This window comes from Nothobranchius furzeri, chromosome 5 (assembly GCF_043380555.1).
Source record: "Nothobranchius furzeri strain GRZ-AD chromosome 5, NfurGRZ-RIMD1, whole genome shotgun sequence".
NCBI lineage: Eukaryota > Metazoa > Chordata > Actinopteri > Cyprinodontiformes > Nothobranchiidae > Nothobranchius > Nothobranchius furzeri.
The window spans coordinates 47014455-47036290 of NC_091745.1; the positions used below are offsets into that span (position 1 = coordinate 47014455).

At 43.5% G+C, this 21836-nt stretch overlaps 1 pseudogene; it reads left to right on the forward strand.

Annotated features, from left to right (window-relative positions):
- The first annotated feature begins 16729 nt into the window (after positions 1–16729).
- LOC139070111 (kelch-like protein 38) lies at positions 16730–19828 on the forward strand (annotated as a pseudogene).
- Positions 19829–21836: the final 2008 nt, after the last annotated feature.

Sequence of the window (21836 nt, forward strand, 5' to 3'; positions counted from 1 at the left end):
AGTACACACAATTCAGCGATCAGACATACATAGGCAAAGACACATGACAAGAATTGGTGACTGTGGTCATTCGCAACCCTGAGTCGCGCTACCTTAATAGAGATCAGAGGGTTACATGAGGATTGGTTCAGGTGGAGGGAAAAAAAGGCACTTCAGAGTTACCCTCCACCGGGAGGGCAGCTTTGCTATGCAAAAAAAAAAAAAAACACCTTAGACAGAGATGCAACAGACTTCAGACATAACGCAACATAAGTGTCCACTAGGTGGGGTGGTGAGTTTGGGACTCTCCACACGTCAGTTCCTGTAGCCACGATAAGCAGCACACGTCACCTCAGTCTGGACTGGGGAAGGAGGTCGTTGAGTTTTGGAGGGCACAGTGACTCCTGGAATTATTCTGCGGCCTTCACCCAGCCTGCAGTCCCACCCAGGCTGGGATAGGAGACAGAGTTGCCATAGCGATGGCAGCATTTCATATTTCTTCTGAGGGGGGAGTATTGGTTGCAGCCTTACAGGCTCAAGGGCACCAGATTCAGAATAGAAATTGTTTTGGGGCCAGACAGGAATAATTTTCTCTCTGTCTCAAAGTTCCATTGGCCCTCAACCTCTCAAAATCCCAATAATAGTTGTCAGTTCGTTAATTTCCCGGTAAGCCAGGAAGCCTCCCAGGCCAAAGAGCAGGAAACCTGACACCAACACCACAAATATCCAGACGTCTTCAGAATCCTCTACAGACAGCTGAGATAGGCAAATCAGGTTCCACTGTTTCCAGGAGTCCGTGATATGACCAGCTGGGCCTGTCCCAGGGGGCATCCGGGAGCCCCTTCTCCCGTTCTCATTGTTGAACAACTTTTATCAATCGCTTTGAGTGACCAGCTGACCAGGTCCATTTTTAATAATTTCCAGTTTCCAGAAAAAATGCAGAAGCAGCCATGCACCCAAAGACAGACAAAGAGCCTTGAGGATAAGACAGGGAGGAGAGGAGGACAAAAGTGTCTGTACTCTCCAAGAGCAGAAGAAAAAAAAAACCCATTCAGTGTTTCTGCAAAAGTAGGTGTTTTTCCAAATGAAAAGGTTCAACCGTACAGATCTGTAGATAAAGGAAAATTTGGACATTTACTGCCACTTTTCAATAAATATTGAGTTTGACCCACAACATCGTCCCAGTTTTTCATTTCGGCCCAGTGTGAGTGTGAGTTTGACAACCCTGCATTAGACTGTTTTGTGATTATTTCACAGTAAAACTCTCACTGTTTTGTACATTTAATAATAGAGGAAAATGTAGAAGATTCATTCAACGTTTAAAAAATAAAATACATCACTGTTTGAGATTCCTTTATCCATCTAACCAGAAACCCATGCATGCATGAAGCAAACGTGCAAACTCCACACTGCAAAACCAGAGTTCAGTTTTGAACCTTTCATGCTGCGAGGCAGCAGCGCTGACCCCCACCCTGCTGCGGTGCATACATAGTTAATCAGAACAACCCTGTTAGGGGCTGTTTGGAAACATCTGGCCTGTGTGGTCCCAGCCTGCCTCTGCTGATGTGTTTATTACAAGAAATCTACATATTTCCAATCTATGAGTTTGATTTGAAGTTTACTGAAAGCTGCATGCACTTTTGTTCTCAAGACCTGTCACTGAAGCAGAGATGTGCTCTCTTCTGTTGCTGATAAAACAACCTGAAGAATCAAATTCCCAGCACTGCCTTTGTTTGCTGGGAGTTTTGCATCAACATTCTGCTTTGCTCTGTTGTTCCACCTTGTGCCCATTGTTCCCGTTGTTTGCAGGAGAAATTATACAATGAGAGGACTGCTAGCTGGCGGAGTACAAGGTTAGCTTCAATAAGAGTGATGCCAGTGGTGTTGATGCTGTGTAAAAATAAGAGCACTGTCATATTTGCATTGCTGTTGCAGATGATGACTGAGTGACAGCATGTGTGTTTGTATGTGTGGTGTGTGTTTGCTCCTGCTGTGTGTTTTAGCACAAACTTAACTTTTAGCATTCCAACAGTGCGGTTTCCTCCAGCTCCGTAGCTCCTCTGTGTTCCCTTTCAGCTGCTGTTACAAACCTACCTGCTAGGGTATGAATGTGCTGTCTGGAGTTTTGTTCTCATATGATTTGGAAGAAAATGTGCTCTCTGTGTTGGTAAATAATCATTTAGTCAGACGACCTCAGCAAGCTAAATTTAAAAGCACATGCATGGTAGAAAAATGAGCACCAGGACTGAGGAGCTGGGAGAAACACTCATGCATGGGATTCTCACTAGCTGAGGTGCAAAGGGTGATTTGCACGACCCCCTCCAGACACTTTCATCGGAACCTGGCAGCACGCAGCGCGTGGCGCGGCTGCTGCTGTTACCTGGACAACTGATGGCTGGAATCCAGGTTGTTGGAAGACTGAGATTGTTGGGATCAGTGTCGGTGTTTTCACTGAACCAAACTAAATTAAGACTGTTTTATAGCTGGGATGTACTGATTAAATACGACCCAGTTCTCAACCTTTCAGAATGTTGCTTGAATGTTTAAGACAATGCAGACAGATGGAGTCCTCCTGGGTGGCTCCCCGCCTCTGATCCTATTGGTGGTGATTGTGGACTAGATCTTAAGGCATACAGTGATGGAGACAAGGGCGTTTGGATTGAGATGCTTTCGGGGCTTATTTCAGATTTTAGCAGATGTGTTGCTAAGCCACGACCTTTGACACGCTTGCAGCTGTGTGTGAAACTGTAGGATGAGAGTCAGCTTCTCCCATAATTCTTACTGGAACAAGGTGGGGTTCACTCTGTGGTTTGGGTGTGAATTTTTGATGGAAGTACCTTGGTGTCGTGGATGTAAGTGATGGTAGGATGGAGCGAGGGCCCAGAGTGATCAAATGTGGTGTTCAGTGATCATGTCAGGCTCCTCACCTTGGCTCAAAGTAGTGAGGAGGGTTGTAGCGTGTGACCAGACCCAAACGCGGAAGTGCTAGCGATGGGAGACGTCTGAAACGCAGTAAATCTAGGAACACCAGCACGGTCCTCCAAGGGAAACAAGGGCGCGGCTACGTTCCAGAAAGTAAAAGAACAGGCTCATTGTTTAGATGCAGAAGGATAACTGCAACTGTCCAGCATGACTTAAGGAGCCATGACGGCTAGGGAGCTAAAGGATGAGGTGAGCGCAGAAGCTCCGAGCACTCCAGCATGAACTTTTGAGCCGAGGCGCTTGTTTAGTTGTAGCTGGATGAGGTGCGTGTGAGCCCTGAGTCGTGTGGCGCAAAACCTGGAGCTGGACAGAAGCGAAGCGAGCTGTGACCGCCCCAGCATGGAAGCTCCCGGCGTTCGGCGGGTCCTGTTGAGCCGATGAGCTGGAAAAGTAAAAGGCTGAACGAAGTAAAAACGTGCTACCGCTTTAGACGCTGTTCTACCTGACACCAAACGTAAACGCTAAGGTCACGGACAGATGGTTGTGCTGGACTTCCTGATTTAGGGTGTGTGTGATGACGTGAAGAGAAGAATTCCTTTGCAGGGAATGTTGGGAAGGTATGAAGCGGATGACTGGAAGGTTGGAATTGTGACAGAACCATCATTGTGGGGAATTCCACCCTGTTTTCCGGAGTTTAGTAACGGTGATTTCAAAGCAGCGCCATCGGTGATAATTTTCTTTTCTTCCATTTTGCTTCACAAGCAACTCTTCTAATGCCCGTTGTTTTGGACGACATCTGCTGATGTCATTTCCTACTGAGTTATAATCAATCAGTGTGAATTAACCAAAAGTTCCTCTCAGCTACTCAGCTGGGCCTTTCCAAATATCTACCCCTGTTCAGATACTCCGCTGGATCCTGAGAGCGTCCCGCTGAAGTGGAGACACATGCGTGCCGGGAAGTTCTGGTAAATTTACACGAAAGTTTTGATGGTGGAAACACGTCGGCTGTCACCCAGTTACAATTATGTAGTCTTTATAATATTTAGTCCAGCCGCCTAGCTCCACCAATGAGAGAGGGAGAAGTCCAGTCACTAATGTTGAACCTTGTTGTTGATGGACTCAAACTCAAAGCTAGAACTTGATTATTTTCCCAATATCCATAAAAATGTCTTTCTCTGAACAAAAAGCAGAATCTACTAAAGGTGATCAGGGTAAAGGTGGAGCTGTGGACATCCTGCCACATCCTTGCTGTTCCGTTGTTTCCATGCAGACTGCTGATGTTTGGGAAACGCTTCCCTTCTCCTGATTATTAAAATCAAGCTATTTTCTGAAAGTGCTTTTTTCAGTACCGGTGGCTGCGGGGACACACACACACACACACACACACACACACACACACACACACACACACACACACACACACACACACACACACACACACACACACACACACACACACACAGGGCTCTAGGCAGGCAGCTGGGCCAGGAGCGTGTGAGCTGCTATCTGACTGATCGTTTTTAATAATGCTCACTCACCAGCTCACGTTTACTCATTTCTAAACAGGGAGACGTTGGAGTAGCAGTGCAGTGTTTTTCTTTTATTGTTTGACGATGGCGACAGTCACTCGATTGGTGGCAGAAGAAGTCACATTATGAGTGAATCCCCATGAAAGCCTGCTGCTCATTTCTGCTCACCTGCACAGAAGCAGGTGTTTGGTGCTTGTGGGCTGTTTGAGTCCTGCTGTAAAACAATCAGATATATTTTGTGCTAGGTCCTGCTAACACTGGTGATAATAAAGCTTTTAAATTGAACTTTTAGTTAAAACAACCATAATATCATCTTTTCATTTCTTTATGTAGATGTATGACAAAATAGCAATCATAAATAAATCTAATCGGCCCGTTCCACCTGTAGATCCTCCACAAGAGGGCAGTATAAGGCTGGTTAGGTGAGGCTTATGATGAAAGTACTAATCCTGATGCTCCATCTGAACGCTTTTAGATGATTTGAGTTTCAAACAAGAGTCTACCGGGGTCTTGTCTAAGCATCTTGATTTATTTTCACTTTAAATTAAAAAAAATTATTAGAAGCCTGGCAATCAATGACAAGATTCATGTGGCCCACCATTTCACCAGAGTTTTAAAGCATTTAGACTTGACCTTCAACCGGTCAACCAATCGGTAGTGGGTGTGTTGGGTCGGTTTTGCACAAAGCTGACCACCTGAGAGCAGGTAAAAAATACGGCCAGCTGAGGATGGAAAACACACAGATCACCCAGATGTGAACACAATAAACCTACCAGGACTAAATGGGCCAACCCAGATGTCAATAATCTTGTGCGAGGGCCAGTGATGGCCTGTGGACCACTCCAGAGTCATCTTCATTCAGATATCAGTAAACAGGAGAAGTTAACAGGAGTTCTGTCATTCTGGAACCCTGATGGCAGCTCACAGTCCTTCACGTTCACCCAAACGCTGTTTCTGACCACGGAGCCCGATCCAGCACCAAAAACAGAGATTTAGACAGAATAAATGGAGAATCTAATCATTTTCAGGTTTAAGGAGGGCAGCAGGACTGGACCCTGTTCAGACCAGTGATGTCATGTAGTCATTTAAAACATTTCGAAGAGATGATTCAGACACAAGGTCAGGAGCTGTGTGAGGCTGAATCTTAAGTGGCTTTTTGTTTGGAGCCTGGCCGCAGTTTTCACTCAGCTTCTGGTGATTTATTGAAAACCGGCGTGTTGAATATAAATATGTGAGCAGCGTTAGGGATCAGTCATGAGAGTGAGCTGCCACCGTTTTCACATTTTCTCATTTAAATAAACAAGAACAGGACCAAGTTATTTTAATGCTTATTTAAAAATATCACACTCACACTAAATTACATGAAATCATCAACTTCTGGGTGAAAAGTTAAATCGCTGACATTAATGAGCAACTTCTGAGATATTTTCTCTTCCCGTGATTAAAAAAAGATGGAGATAAGTGTGAGTGGAGCTTTGGCTTTCTTTAAAATCGATGAACTCCTGCTTACTTAATAAAACTCCCTCAGATCCCAAACCAGAGGAGAGAGCCGTCAGTGACAAAATACAGTACTTCAGCCCCTGATCCTTTTACATAACGAGACGATAAAAAATGTAATGTTTAGACATTTAAATATTTGTTTGAAAGTAGGGAGATGGGAGGATGAAAATCATTGATGAACGAATCGATGAGGGAGCTCGTAGGGCAGATAAAATATTTATTTATTCATAAAGAATGAGACGAGCTCGAAGATGGGTTTTTCACCTGGACGGATTTAGTGCAGCCCATGACGCCGTGCGGAGATGCGTTCTTTGGTGAGAACAAAGAGAACAGAAGCAATCAATAAAACAACAGATATGTTGGCCTAAATCGGAGAAGTCTGTGTTCTTATGAATGGACTGAATGATACTGTGTTATCTTCATTAAAACAGACAGATTTGACTTTAGCTGTGAAACACATTCATTTTTTCTTTCTTCCAGGGACCCATGGTCTGGAAGTAGATGGGCGGGACTTGTGGTGGTTCTTTATAACGCCCTGACCCAAACAGAGCTGCCGACGGAACCACTCAGCAGAAACAAAGCTTCACTCTGGTCCGGTTCTTCACATCTTCATTCATCCCTCTGTTGTTAATCTTTCATTTGTGATTAGTCTTTCTTCTTCCACTTATTCTGAGGCATCTGGTAATGATGTTAGAACTTTAACCAGAGAATAAGAAAGGTCCAAAGCTTCTGCCTCTCCTCTACAGCTCAGCTGGGGGAGTCCTACAGCCTTCCCAGGCCTTCTCCACCACGTCTTGGTTATTGAAAATGTCACATCCTCGACAGATATGATGAAGGGAGAGAAATGTACATGTACCTTTGTGACATCACAAATGAGGACCTTTTGAAACAGCTTGTTTTAGGCGTTTAATTCCCAAAACCAAACACTGATGGAATTTTTTTTACTTTGGGAGTGTTTATGGTGGCAGAGACCCAACTTACATGGCAGGAAAAAAAGATGCAAAAGGTCAGATTTGAAGAAGAAACAATCTTTTACATTCCACGTCTCAAGATAAAAGTCACGCAGCGCATCAAAACAAAACAAAAAAAGGGAAAAATGTTTCCTTTAAAATACTGAGTGGTTATTTTATGTAAAGTAAAACAAACATCCTAAAAGTCATTTTTACATTTTATTTATGAAAGTCTAAATAATGCGGCTCCGTTTGAGGTTTGAACTGACGTTTTTGGCCCCACTGCTGCTGCCGTGTGTTTACTCGTGTTTATTTATGTCGACATATGTTCATGTTATCCAGCTAATGTTATCTGATACTCCAATCAAAACTCAACTCTTTTGTTCTCAGCATCTTTTGTAAAATCTAGTCAAATGTGACTTGTGTCTCCGTTAAGCTCACCAGTTATAGCCTCTTGAAGACACGGGCGAAGACTTGTGGTGTTACATAAGAGCTCTTAATGCTCGACAGACATTTTGACAGCGCTCCTCTGTTTGAAGTGCATCGGAAACATCTTGCATAATGTTCCTAAAGGCTGAGGGAAAGTGTGCAGCAATACAAACACTTTAAGTATCGTTGACAGCAAAAAGCCTCTCTTCTGCAGCGTGCTGAGTTCAGGATCAGCTCAGAGACAACTCACCACCCAGCTCAGCACAAGTTCAACCAGCCGAATGTGGAGTCAGGTGGTAACTTTCTGTACAGTTTAAATAAATGAAGGGTTTGGTAAATTGAGTGCTTTAAGAGCTCAATATATTACCTCTACTTATGGTAAATGGTAAATGGCCTGTATTTGATATAGCGCCTTCTAGATTCCTGGAACCCCCCAAGGCGCTTTACAACACAATCAGTCATTCACCCATTCACACACACATTCACACACTAGTAGGGATGAGCTACAATGTAGCCACAGCTGCCCTGGGGCGCACTGACAGAGGCGAGGCTGCCGAGCACAGGCGCCACCGGTCCCTCTGACCACCACCAGCAGGCAAGGTGGGTTAAGTGTCTTGCCCAAGGACACAACGACAGCGACAGACTGAGCAGGGCTCGAACCTGCAACCTTCCATTACGGAGCGAGCACTTAACTCCTGTGCCACCGTTGCCCCGTATATGACCAATAAGCTGTGATACTCTATCTAAATGTAGAATATCAACCCTGCTTGGTCTTTACTGTGTTTATCAGAAGATTCTAGGATTCTTTATTTATTAGGGGATTGTACACACTTCGTTTTGATTCAGAAAAGAGTCAGGTTTATAAAAGTAAGAATTTATTTTACCAACAATTAAAACATGACAAGTTAACTAACATTTACTGTGATGGATGGAACTAAATGTGATGTATAAAACCCATCAACATATATACTGGACAATTCATTTCCATAGGCTCCAATAACACATTTTTGAGGCTAAATGGGAGGTGGCCACCACCGCCATTTTGACCGTGTCACAGGTTCCGTCAAGCCCAGACAATTCCACAAAAGGGAAGAGAGGTGGAGCTGACGGTGGGGCTGTAAGGCTGGGATCAACTGACGACACCCGGTCAAACTAGCTACAAGCTAACCCAAAGCTAACGCGGAGGTGGGAGCTAAGCTAACGGAGGTAGCAACCTAGCTACAACCGGAGTTAACTGTACACAACACCAGAGCTTCTGAGTCAGAGATACACCGGGCTGACCTCTGGGTAAAACTGGATGGAACACAGAGGTCTCCGAGACCTCCACAAGCCGGCAGCCGCACAGCAGACAAGCGCTGCTGGGATCTGAGATGCGCAGAGCTGCCGCTGGGGAGAACCAGGTGGAAAGGTTTCCATCCCAGGGCTCCACAAGCCGGCAGCCCGCGCAGCAGACAGGAGCCACGATCAGACAGAGATGCGCCGAGCTGCGGGGAGGGGAGAACAAGTGGAAAACAGAGGTCTACCGAGAGCTCCACAAGCCGATAGTCAGAACCCAGCTCCACCAACATGTTATATTGCAACCCATTTTCTAAAGTGCAGCATTATGTTAAATGCACTGGGTTTTACCCTATTACATTTAAATTTCATGGTTAAACAGTACATGTTAAAATCTAAGCTCAGCAGTGACCTAAAATACATAAATATAATTTTACTTACTGAAAAAAATGAAGTGGAGACTCCTTGGACGCTCTAATGGTGCAATTAATGCCACAGAAAGTCATTTTGTCCAACAATTGCACAAATAATATCCAAAAAGAATACACAAACACAGAGACTCAAAATCCCGGAGCAGTTTCCAAGCCAGACCGAGGCTCTACTGAGGCCTTTCCACGGAGCTAGCTCTGTGGTCACGTGGGTCGGATGCTCATTAATTATACAGAATTTTAGGCTTTTAATACACTTAAACAGAAGAGTGAGAAAAAAATTCACCCCCCTCAGAGTTGTCATGAGTGTAAACTAGATAATTTAAACAAAAAACATGTTTTGGTACCAGGCTGTAAACATGTTTATTTTTGCTGTGAAATTGGTATTTTTAACATGGGAGTCAATGAAGATTTGCTCGCTTCTGACACCAGCCCCCAGCAGATGAGAGTGGAACTGCAATTTTTGGTACTTCCGGGTTGGACTCAATTTTTGAACCGCATTGTGGGGGCTTGATAAAACCTAGGTGTGAATGCGATGTTGGTCAGAACTTCTGTATCTAGGAGAGCTGAGTTCTGGATGCAAAGAATTTGGTTTGTGTTAAGCTATGAAGTTGATTATTATAAAAGCACATCAGACGCTATCTGTGTGTCTACTTCACCCATTTTCGGAGACCCTCTTGGTGGATCTGAAGGTCAGAGAGGTCAGCTGACCTCTGGCACAGAAGGGCTGTAGAATACCGTGGCGCCGACGCTTCAGTCCAGAGATGTCTCGGGTCACGACATATGGATGGAACCGCGCGTCTGGGACTCTTTTAGGAGTCGGAACAAGATCAGCTTGTTCTGCAGGAACTTTTTGCTGTGTCAGCTTTGCAGGTGCAAAAAGGTTTTGATGACATGTCAAAAGCTTTGATGGGTTAAAGAGGGTTTTGCTTCAGATGGCAGGTCTGAAGCTTTCTCAAGAACTTATGAATCACCAGGGTGATCTGGTTTTAATGTTCTCATGTTATGATTTGTGTAGCCAACCAGAGGTTGACAAGTTTGAGGAATATTACCAAGATTCTCAGAAACACACCTTCCTTGCTACCAGTGCTCTGATCTGGGGTAAGGGACTATTTATGTGTCACGAGTTTAACTTAACCTTACTTTGTTCTTGTGTGAGTGCAAGTGGTGATGACCTTGTCATATTAACATGCTGAAATTTATTTCAATCACTGTAATCACAACATAACATTCATTTCAAATTTCAATCATTGAGCACAGATTAATGAAACATTTCATTATATTATAATTATTATAAGTAGCAATAAACAAACATTTATTTAATGATTATCCAGCTTATAAGTTGTAGAAGTTCATATTTGATTTAGGAAATCATTCTTTGATTTAGCAACTAATCCGGGCTGCGAGTGTTCACTTATATGGAGGCATGAAGAATCCAGAAAGATTGGACCTTGTGGAGAGAACATTACTGTTGACATTTCATTATCCGTGTTCAGAGCTGCAGAGTCTCTGAGCTCCAGCTGGTGGGATGAAGGCAGGCTGATTTAAAGGGGACACATGCAGTCTCGTGTCTCCTTTTTGACCAGATGTTGAATGGTCAAACTGTACCCAAAAACTGACCACTGCTGGATGTTACATAAACAACCCAGAGTAAACAGACCACAGTGCAAACAGTGCACTTCGGTAACTGCACTCAGTGAGACAAGCTCAAGGAAAGCTCCTCCGGTCATGGAGGCTACACACACACACACACACACACACACACACACACACACACACACACACACACACACACACACACACACACACACACACACACACCAAGCTTTGTTTGTTGACACTTATCGCATCTCAAAGCACACTTTGGTGCCAAAATCTTTTGTCACTATTGCAAAAACGAGGGTGAATCACCTCCACTAGCAGGATACGTGCTTCTTTTCTGGAATGTTTGCTCCAGAAAGGTCCAAGTTTAGCTCCTAATGTTCCTTAAAAGTGCATTTCTATAAATGAGTTTGGTTTGACTAAACACTGTCGATAATAGACAAGGTCAGAAGGGCATTACACAAACGGATGTTTCATTCATTTGGTTGTTGTTTAGAGAGTGGAGCCAGGGCAACAAGGGGGAGGATGGGTGAGGAGGGTGAGAGGAATGAGGGAGGAGAGGAGCAGCAGGTTTCCAGGAAGCAGCAGAGAGAGAGTGAAGGAATGATAACACAGTGAAACCAAGAAGAAGTGTGGAGAAACTTTGGATGGTGTGAGGAGGTGGAGGAGACGAATTTCAGCTTAAGGAAGCAGACACCATTCCTGAAGAAGGCCCGTGACCCCATGGGTGCATGATCTGAGAAACAGCTGCACTTTTCTGAAGATAAAGACAAAAGGTCACAAGATTAACCCTTTGATGCATAATGGTCACTACAGTGGACAGGTATTCAAAATTGTTATTTGTTCATTTTTGCTATTAAGCACAGCTGTTGAAGACTTTATTGCATTTGAGCCCCTCCATTTGGACTTCAGTAAGTCAAGCCGACATATTTCATGTTCAGAATGCACGCTGTCCACTGAGGTAGACATGTAATAAATTATTTGTAAATTAACAAAATATTACAAAAAATATTTGTTGAAATTTGTTTCATTCACACCTAAAAATGAATGAAAAAAATTGTTTAACAAATCATGGTTGAAGATTTCATAATTCATGCATCAAAGGGTTAAAGAAGCACCTATTGACTGTTTTTATGCCACACGTGGTGACAAGCCGTGAAGGCCACACAAACATGGGTTTGGGGAATAAAATGAAATGACTATCATGAAGATTCCCTGGACAGGGAACGCCAAGGCGTTCCCCTGGAAGAGCTGGCTCAAGAGGCTGGGGAGAGGGCCTTCCTGCTTTGGTTGCTGCTTGCGACCCGACCCTGGATAAGCGGCCAAAAGTGGATGGATGGGTGGGTGGAAGATTGCCGACCCATAAAGATTCAAACAAACTTTTAGAAAAAAAAAAGCATTTGTTTAACACTTCTGGTTTTGGCAATAGATCCATCAAATATCCTCAAATTATTTGAAATAAATCCCTCCATCTTGAGGTACAGCAGTGAAATAAATGCCAAAAAACTATTTTGGATGAAATTCAGCCCAAAAGCTGAAGGTTTGATGTAAATTCTAGTTCTCGAGAAGTTTTATGTCTCAGGATCTGCAGGTAAGTCTGCAGCTATGGTGCAAATTTCATATTTCTACTTTAGCATTTAGACCCGAAAGGATCAACTCCAAACCGAAGTTTGAGTTTAAATGTGTGGTTCACTGAAACATCATGTTTTAACAATTACTTCTGATTCTAACGGGTCACTGAGTGTTTCATGCAGGCTGAACATGAAAATAGTCTCCTACACCTATCTCCTGCAGTAGCTTCTGATAGAAAACAGACAGTGAATCTCTAGGATTAGAAAATTCTGACAGATCTACGTCACACTGTCACTAACATTCATGGACTCACCCATCTGGACTCACGACGGGAAAGGCTGTTGTTGGTTTAGCATCCAGGAAACATCAGAAAATGTCTCGGCTAGTAGAAGCTAACTGTTAGCATTAGCATCTCCACCAAACAGCAGAAGCATGTGTGTGTGTGTGTGTGTGTGTGTGTGTGTGTGTGTGTGTGTGTGTGTGTGTGTGTGTGTGTGTGTGTGTGTGTGTGTGTGTGTGTGGGTTCCATGAAAGGAACCAGACATATAAAGGAGGGAAGAGATCAAGAAACAGAGGGAGGAGGAAAAATGGAGAAGGGGGAGGAGGGTGGGATATCTGGAGGTGAAATTACTCAGATATCACGTCTTTGAAGGCCTCCAACGCTCATCTCCCTCTGTATTCTGAAGACTCACAGAGAAACAGATGGACTCAGAGGGAAAATGTCGGATTTAAAAACAGAAAAACACTGTTGGTACGGTCTAAGGTTCAGATAGTTCAGGGCAGAAGTGGGGATACTCACACACACACACACACACACACACACACACACACACACACACACACACACACACACACACACACACACACACACACACACACACATACACACACACGCACACATACACACACACACACCTACACACACACACACACACACACACATACACACATACACACACACACACACACACACACACACTCACACACACACACACACACACACACACACACACACACACACACACACACACACACTTGCATGTATTTCTAACGATGAACTCCTGATTTTTCTTGTTAAACATCAAGTCGTGCATTTGCTGCTTACGTCAGAAGAATTTTAAGCAGCTAACTGAAAGCCCCTTAATTCCTGATCCCTGTATATTTACAGTACCCCCCCTCACCCCCCCCCCACCCCCTGCACACACACACACATTCACACAGTTTTCTTCTCAAGCCTGCTCTCCATCTCTCTATGAAAACCAGCCAGATCTCACCTGGGAGTGGTTGCCCTCTGCTGAGGTATCACCTGATTCCCTCTGTCTGTTTCCTTTCTTTTGAGGGTCAGCGTGAGTAAATATGCACTTTAAACTCAGAGCCACAAAAGCTTGTTTGCAACTTTTGAAATTTAGATCCTCATTTGACTTATTTGTTTTATATTTATGTTAAAATGCCCTGAAATATATATTTTAATTACACATTAGGTGTTTATCGGTCAAGTAAACATATCTTGAAACTGTCTTTAGAGGCTTCTGGTTCCAAGTGAAAGTTCTTCTCCCTTTGAAATCTGAGTAACGTTGGCCTGACACCTAGTGGAAGTCAAAACCTGGCCTGAGTGATCTTCTGAAGCCTGCAGCTGCAAAACAAACATCAAGATCCACCATTAATTAGCAGACTGACTAAACCGTTTAATGAAAACAAATTTTAGACTCTTACTTCAAATGTTTGTGAGGAAAACAGCAGCTAACTACCAAAGAATGGAGCTGAGATGAAAGTATGACACAGGAGTTTTATTGTCCAGGTTGTCATCCCGTTCCTGACTCATTTTGGGGCTGCAGCCCTTACAGTAAGAGCTCTTTCCTTTCATGGTGCTGTCTGCAGAGAAGTGCTCCCATGTCTGGACTAAAAAGGACTGAAAAGGATGCATGCACTGTAAGTCAGGCTCCAGCACATGCACACGCTTTGTGCATTGGTGTTATGGAAACACACCAAGGGCATGAACATTATATGCTGTTGAATTTCCAACAGGGAAGCCTTTTTATAACCTGCTTCATACTACAAGTGACCGATGCATCAATCATCTGAACTCAGCTGGTGCCCGAACAAGCTGACCTGAAACAGCGAGAGCGCAGAAGCACAGCGTGGACTCGGTTTTATGGCTTTTGCTTTAAGAAAAGATTGTTTATTTTATGAAACAAGTCAGGAGCACAGGACTGTAGGCAGCTTTGCGACTCTTCTGGAAGCAAAACTTGTTTTGGCTGCAAGTCTCAGTGAGTTCAGTCAAACTCAGGACAGGTGACCCGTCACCATGGGCAGGCCATCTAAACAGAAATGACAGAACGCCAAAGTCGCACCACCTGAAATTCACATCCTGGACAGCAAGGGAGAGGTTTGGGGAGGAGATGTAAAGTTGAAGGAAACTGAAGTGATGGCTGCTGCTGTGAGAAGCTGCCATCACCAATCTGATCTGAACCAAAAGAGAATGACTTCCTCTCTTTTAGAAATTCTTCTTCTGATACAAATGTTCTCAGTCTCTTTCACACTCTAATAAAAAGGGGCCTTAACTGAGCAAACTACCGTAAGATGAAAAGGATTCACTATTTGGATTTGAGCTTTCCTCTCCGTTTGTTTTCTCAAACCATGAACCTTTTTATTAAACGTAGCGTTGGTTTTGTTGGAGGAAAACTGACACAATAAATGCAGACCTCTAAAATGACATTTTACATTTAAGGAGTGAGTTTCTCCCCTGTGCACAAAACAAACGAGTGATATGTAAACCCCCTGGGCATTGGCTCAATTAGACCAGGCGCTTAGCAGATTATAATCATTTGGTGAGGATGACGCGCGGGGCGTAACAGTGTTGCTGCTCCGCTCTCGAGTGTGTATCAAAGCCTTCACTCTAATAGAACTTGTTGCCCGCAGGCAGACATTAATGAGTCCTTTTGTCAAGGTGAAGGAACAGAGATAGTAGGAAAAGCATTAAAGGATGCAGGATGAGAGGGCGTGCATGATAAAAACCACACTGCTCATTTGGGCACATGAGTGATTGTCCTTGATTATGCAGATTAGAGACAAATTGTGTGGATGTGATAGAGACAGAGCAGATAAACTGCTTGGATTTTGTGTTTTGTTGAATGAATACTTCATTGTGCAAACCTGTTATTAACCCTTTGATGCATAATGGTCACTACAGTGGACAGGTACTCAAAATTGTTATTTATTTACTTTTGCTATTAAGCACAGCTGTTGAAGACTTTATTGCATTTGAGCCTCTCCATTTGCACTTCAGTAAGCCAAGCCAAGATAGTTCATGCTCAGAATGCACGCTGTCCACTGAGGTGGACATGTAATAAATTATTTGTAAATTATAAAATTTTACAAAAAATATTTGTTGAAATTTGTTTCATTCACACCTAAAGACGAATGAAAAAAAATGTTAAAAAAATCATGGTTGAAGATTTCATAATTCATGCATCAAAGGGTTAAAAACGTTCAATATTCAATTTAATTTATCACAATTTTTTTAAGGTAGAACCACTAGATGGGGCTGTTTAGTCATTGCTGCTCTCTGTGGAGAGTGTTATTGCCTCTGTGCTTCGATCATATTATATCTTTAATGCAGACTTTTAGTTTTGCTTCAGATGAGCTACTTTCCATCTGATGCTGACTTTTACAAGATGTGTCTGTGCAAAGAGAACAACCCTAATGCAAACCTGGTGATTCAACACTCATCACATTAAAATCACGTAGCTATAAAAGCTCCAGCAGCCTTTTGTGTCTAATTTGCCGTGCTTTATACACGAGCCAAAGTACAAGGGAAAACACGGGGTATGTAAATGTGATGGCTAAAATGCCTTGTTTTCCGTGCGCCCACATTGGAGCAGCGTTGCTTTGATTCGTCTCCAGCTGTAGGGAATGAGGAAACAATTACGTTGCCACCTTGTGGGATGTTTCCTACAGAAACGGCACCGAACGAGCGTGTTCCTGTTCAGCCGTAAAACAAATGAGATGGAAATGAGCTTGAAAAACAACCACAGGAGCGTTTGTTGTTGATGTACAGTTAAATTAAGCTTTTTCTTTCATGTATGAAGAATGAATAACCTGAGCAATGTCCCACACAGTTACCTCCCTTAACTGCACCAAACTAGTTCATATCAGTAATCCTAGCCAGAACACCAAAGTCTCTGTCCAGTGGTGACCTCCTCTTGTTTGTGTAGCTCTGTAGACACATAATCATGATGTTCCAGCAGAACAAGTGTTATCCAGTACCAGTGCTGTTCCCTTGCTGCTACAACAGTGTGCCTGACAGCGACGATGGGGTGTGGAGATGCTAGATGTGTAAGGTGAAAGGTGAGACCTTGTGTGTGTGTAAGAGGTGAAGAATGTCAGAAAAGAGGTGGAGAAAAGGGAACATGCATGTGCAGAAGGACGTTGGGTGAAAGGGTCAGAGGGATTCTGAGAAGTTTGCTGTCACATGCACGTCTGTTTCCAAACAGCGGCTCTATTTTTGGGAGGAGGAATGTACACAGGCCTCGTGGAAAGAGACCTCAACAACAAACAGTGTGCAACACGGTGCCTGCAGAGAGGTGGACTTGCAGCATCCACACGAAGAGAGAGGAAGAGACATGTTCTTCTGAGAAGACGCTTGGATCCCAGTAACAACACCCGAGGAAGAAGAAGGGAACAAGGTGAGAGTCGTTTTATTGCACGGCTGTGATGGAGTTTTTGATTCACTTCTCTTATGTTTACAAAAATAATTCATGTTTTTATAGTTTTACTTTAAATTAATACATTTCTGCACACACGAAAAGCATGAATGCAAACTTTTGAATTTCAGCAAAACACAAACAAAAATCTCTTCTAGATGTATGAATGTGGTTCAAAACAGATTTCTCTAAAAGTGTTGTTCAGTTTACACTTCTTACAGAAACACACCCCTGCTGGTGAGTAGGTGCAGAAGGGCATGCTGATCATTATAACGAACTATTAGCAAAGACAGCGCGTTGCAGTTTGGTCATTCTGAACAAACTAAATGTGTCCGAGAGTCAAAATCACAGCTTCATCCTTTTTACCCTCAAACAAATAAAACTTAGAGATAAAATAGTTTTATGGGGATTATGGTGCACGCATGTGCTGGACTGTAGTTTCATCTGGTTGACAACAGTTGTTCCAACCTTTAAAATGTCCATCGTATCTCTCCTTTGTCTTTACACAGAATGGATCCATGTGCCGTTGAGGTCCGCCACTATGAGGAGGGACAGCACTCCTCCTCGCTGCTCCTGCGGCTCAACACGCTGAGACAGGAGAACATCCTGACCGACGTGGTGCTGTGTTCAGGTACCACACAGATCCCCTGCCATCGTAATGTTCTGATGTCCAGCAGCCCTTACTTCAGAGCCATGTTCTGCAACGACTTCATGGAGAAACAGCGGAGCAAGGTCGGGGATGACCTCTGCCACCCTGAGCAGCATCATTGACTACGTTTACACTGGACTCATTAGCATTAGCAAGGATATGGTGCTTCCTCTAATGCAGGCGGCATCCATGCTACAATATGACCGCCTTTTTGAGATCTGCTCCCGTTTTCTCCCGTGAAACCAGACAACTGCCTGAGCATGATACGACTATCTGAAATAATGAACTGTAGCAGTTTGAGGGACAAACAAAAGAGATGGCCATGAAGAGTTTCTCTGATGTGTCGACATCTGAGGATCTGCGTGAGCGCTTGTTACAGGAGCTGATGGGGTACCTGGACGATGATAGCCTTTGTACAGAGGAGGAGCAGGTCTTTGAGTCACTTGTTGCATGGATCCATCATGACCCCATATCCAGGCGTGGGGCAATCAGTGATCTTTCCAGGAAAGTCCGCCTCCGATATATCCACCCCACTTACCTCTTTCAGTTCATTGCTAACAACTCTCTGATCCAGTCGTGCACCCTCTGCACTGAGCTCCTCGAATCCGTGAGATGCCTCATGTTTTCCGTTGACACAGCTTGCATCAAAGGAGTGGATCTCAAATCTGTTTGGGTTGCTCCACGGCGTTGCACCTACGATGACATGCTGTTGGTGGTAGGAGGGAGGAAGAACAATGAGCAGACCTCAAAGGAAGCCTTGGTCTTTGATGAGAAGTGGCAGAAGTGGCAGTGGCTCGCCAAACTTCCAGTTCGTCTTTACAAAGCCTCCTTTGTCGCCCTTCACAGCGTGCTGTATGTTCTCGGAGGCCTGACCACAAACACAAAGCACGGCCAAGTGAGCAGAACCGTTTACACCCTCTCTCTCAAGACCAACCAGTGGCGCACTGCAGAGCCCATGTTGCAGCCTCACTTTGCTCACCAGAGTGTCTCATACTGTACATGCACTTCGTCTTCGTCCTGGGTGGACTCGGACCTGACAAGCTCCTAACAGACAATGTGGAAAGGTGAGCTCCTTAGTCACCACGCTGCATCGGTATAAAAAGTGTTGCAGAATGACACCTGCGAACCATCAATCTCTGCAAGTTGTTCAGAGGTACAACAGTATGTTCAACCAATGGGAGCCAATGGCACCAATCCCTGAGGCTGCGCTTCACCCTGCGGTCGCTGCTATCAACCAGAGAGTCTATGTGATTGGAGGAGAGGATGCCATGCAAAACCCCGTCAGACTGATACAAGTGATGCAAACCCTCTGACTGTTGGCTCATTTCTAATCTCACCCAGTCAGCTACTGATTTTATGTCTCTTCACCTTCCTCCACAACAGGTTTACCACATCAGCAGGAACATGGGGTCCAAGATGGAGAACAGAACGGTGAAGAACGTTTCTGCTCCCACTGTAGTTATGGATGAGAGAATCCACATCATTGGAGGTACTAAATAGAGCTGCAATAAGCTGAAAGGCAGAACAACAACAGGAAAACCAAGACGTGCACAAAAGAAATATCGAGTCTTCTAAATACCAGGATTTGTTAGCAAAATGTTTGTTTTTGCTATTGGCACAACTTTAAAATAGTAGGAAAAATAACATCCTCTCTTTGTTTTTCTATTCAACGGTGAGGATTTAAGTCTTGGTAAATGTTGCGACATTCACCCACACATCTAAATGCTTCTGTCACAGGATACACCAGGAGAATGATCGCATACGACACCAAGACCAGCAGGTTCATCAAGTGTGCCAAACTGAGGGAGAGGAGGATGCACCATTCTGCCACCATCATCAACCACAACATCTACGTCACGGGTGGACGTTACGTCAGCGGACACGATGTCATTGAAGACTCGGACACTTTTGAGTGACCCAAAGACAGACACGTGGACATGTAAAGGGAGCTTGCCTTATAAACGGTTTGACCATGGCTTCCTGACTGTGACGTGTCTCACAGAACTGGGCTCAGTCGTGACACAGAAGGGACAAAAACAAATCCCTTTTGTTGTACATTAAAGACCAATCTTTTGTCGTATAGCTGTTTGCTGATGACTATTTGAATTATACTATAGCATTCCTTGAGTGATTTTGTCCTTTCAACCCCCAGACATGTAAAAGGTTTGCTACTCTGCAGCACAGCTTGTTAACCTGAACCCTAACTTCACAAAGGGTGAAAGTGCTGTTTTCAGCCTGTTTTGAGTCAAGAGATTGTTCTTGTCATGTTTGGATCCCGGGGGCTGTTTGGTGTGAGCCTCAGCTCCGAGGCTATGATGTTTGTGTCTGCGGCTCCATTGAAAACTGGTGATGAAAACGTTGTGATAAAAATGTTAACATTTCTTTTACACAAAGATCAGATAAGAGTATCAATCTACCATCTTTAGCATTAGGCTTACGTCAGCCTTGTTTTCTCTGTCATTGCTTAAAAATTTAAAAACACATTTTAATTTGTAATTGTGACATCTCATTTCTCTAACTGCAGCTTTTCATAGCAGTTCTGCCAGCTGACTGTAATTTTGATTACAGACACCTCCTCTAAGTCGGACCCTGATGATGTCCTGTCCACGCACGATGTCTTTCTGTCCAGACATGTTGCTGAACTCCTTATCCTAGTACTACATCTAGTTTAAAACCTCTAACTTGTACAAAAAAGAATGAAAGAGGACAGATTTAGAAAGAAAGAAACAATCTTTTCTGTAGTGCCTCTCAAGATAAAAACCGCGAGGCGCTTCACAAAAACAAAACAATTTAAATGATAAAGATTTTAAAAAATGATTAAAAAGCCTGAACAGGTGAGTTTACAGCTACTTTTTGAATGAGTCATTTGAGCTTTTAAAAATATTTAGGCTATGTTGTGGAGAAAATGACATAATTTGTTCTCTCAACGTTTCACGCTGACATCACCAAGTGCTGCTTTTCCTGAATTTGAGAAAATAGGTTTTTTAAAGCTATTTCTGAAAGTCGTCATTTAGCAACAGCTAATGTTTGCATATCTGAAACTGAAAGACGAGTGAACAAAATCATCAGAAGCAAACATTATAGGAGTTTAAGCATTTCTAACAACACAGAGTCTCTTGCCTCCATCTAACGAGGCCAAAGGAAAAGTGGTTGGAGAGGGCGAGGAAGGCTGGAGAAACTATAGGTGATCTGATGTTATTTTGAGTCACAAACAAGGGCAAATGTTACTCCACGTGATGCCGTGTGGTGTGAGCTGACTGATGTGGCGCTAGAGACAGAGAAACTCAAGAGGTGTGTTTCACAACAGAGAATCTGAGCGAGTGATGAAACTCATCCACGAGGAGCAGCAACAGGTGGATCTGGGTATCTGTGTGCCCAAGTGTGTGTGTGTGTGTGTGTGTGTGTGTGTGTGTGTGTGTGTGTGTGTGTGTGTGTGTGTGTGTGTGTGAGTGTGTGTGTGTGTGTGTGGTGGGGAGGGTAACTCGGGACTGACCACCTGTTGTGTCTCATCATATCACAACAAAAACAGGATGAGGTGATCTGAAATAAAGCAACATGGATGATGAGATTACGATTTTTCTCAACGATGCATTTAGTCAATTTTAACAGAAAGTTTACAAATAACCAACTTTGTAAAACAGCAGATTTCAGGTTTCTTACATTGAATGCTCTTTAAGAGGCTCAACGATGATATCATGCTGATATTCTTCTGCTAAAATAAATCATGTTGCAGCTGAACTTGTGTGTAAATGTGTTAAAGTGTGGCTTTATGTGTGCAAATAAACACAAATCTTAAGAGGAAATCTCAAACAGCATCCTGCCACAACCACCTAAGCCCACACATGCACTGACTACACAACACAACCTCAGGTTTGGACAATAACTGTGATATCCGTACAATCTCACTACTCTGTGTCCAACGTGACAAATCAACATCATCACTACTGTGTAATATTTATAACTAAATAATGGCCTGTATTTGATATAGTGCCTTCTAGAGCCCTAGAACCCCCCAAGGCTCTTTACAACACAATCAGTCATTCACCCATGCACGCACTAAATGTTTTAATTTATTCTGTCAGTGTATTCTTTATTCTCTAAAATTGGCAGAAAGAATGTTCACACTCAATCCCACTACGTGACTTCAAATCGAGTCGAACCAAAGTTAGCCAAAGTCAGATTAACGCACCTAGATTATGTGGTTCAGAGTTTAATTGTTTGGGCATTTATTTGTTTAAGTTGGGCCCAAACTGCTCTGAATGCAGCGAGCACGCTGCTCTGATCCTGTTACAGGGTTT